The 1,126-nt window shown below is 42.9% G+C and overlaps 1 non-coding gene across 1 annotated transcript; it reads right to left on the reverse strand.

Moving 5' to 3' along the window:
- Positions 1–566: 566 nt before the first annotated feature.
- LOC145615771 (small nucleolar RNA R71) lies at positions 567–672 on the reverse strand. Its single transcript, XR_014107362.1, has one exon. It is a non-coding gene; the product is annotated as a small nucleolar RNA R71 (small nucleolar RNA).
- Between the last annotated feature and the right edge of the window lie 454 nt (positions 673–1,126).

Here is a 1,126-nt window from a genome sequence, read left to right on the forward strand (position 1 = left end):
AGGCTACACTTGTAGCCGTGCTACTTATATTTTCTTTGAGTTTTGTATGCATAGGTCCCGAGATTGTTCATTTGTTCCCTTTGATCCGGAGATTGAAAGAACTCTCTCAAGGAGGAGAGTAGCAAACAAGACTTTGGATTATAGTTCCTCAAGCGAAGAAGAGATTGAACAAGAGCAAGTCATGGGAGAACAACCAAGAGTTGCCTTGAAAGAATTGGGAGTGCCCGGTGCATATAGGTTCGAGAGCGGCATAGCTCCACCTACAACACCGGCAAACGATTTTGAAATTAGGCCGGCAATGATCACCCTAATTGAGAGGAGACAATATAGTGGGGCAAAGAACGAGAGCCCATTGAACCATCTTAAGGAGTTTGAAAAATATTGCAACACAATCAAGGTTAATGGAGTGTCTCAAGAATTCATCCGCCTTAAGTTGTTCCCTTTCTCCCTCATAGGAAGGTCTTTGGAATGGCTAGACAAAGAGGTGAAGCCCAATTCATTGAGAACGTGGGATGATGTCACTAAAGCTTTCTTGTCCCATTTCTATCCTCAAAAGAAAACGGCGGAGGCAAGGGCTTTAATTCAAGGGTTCAAGCAAAAGCCAAATGAGAGTCTTTATGAAGCATGGGAAAGATTCAAGGATTACCAAAGAGAATGTCCTCACCACGGAATTCCAACATATCAATTGATCCAAATCTTCTATGGTGGTTTGAGTCCTCAAGGCAAGGCATGTCTTGATGGAGGGGCCGGTGGTCCAATCATGAACAAAACCGAAGAAGAAGTTGTGGACATAATAGAGGATGTGGTGACTTACTATAGAGATTGGCAAGAAGGGGAAAGAGATTCTTCAAGCAAGCAATCTTCGTTGTACTCGGTGGACCATCTCAATGCCATCAACAATCTTTCCTCTCAAATGACAAACTTGGGAAAGGAGATGATGGCAATCAAGGCCAAGTTGGAGAGTGTTTCTTCCTCTTCCCAAGCTCCAAATCTTCCCTCCCAAATTAAGGGGAGAGGTACTTCTTCTAACTCTCAAACTCCTTCTACTTCACATAATATGCCTATGGGATGTTTGTTTTGTGATGTACGTGGATCATATGACCATGATTCTAGCAATTGCAACAAT

The sequence above is a fragment of the Chenopodium album genome, chromosome 25 (genome assembly GCF_948465745.1).
Source record: "Chenopodium album chromosome 25, dcCheAlbu1.1, whole genome shotgun sequence".
Taxonomy (NCBI): Eukaryota; Viridiplantae; Streptophyta; class Magnoliopsida; order Caryophyllales; family Amaranthaceae; genus Chenopodium; species Chenopodium album.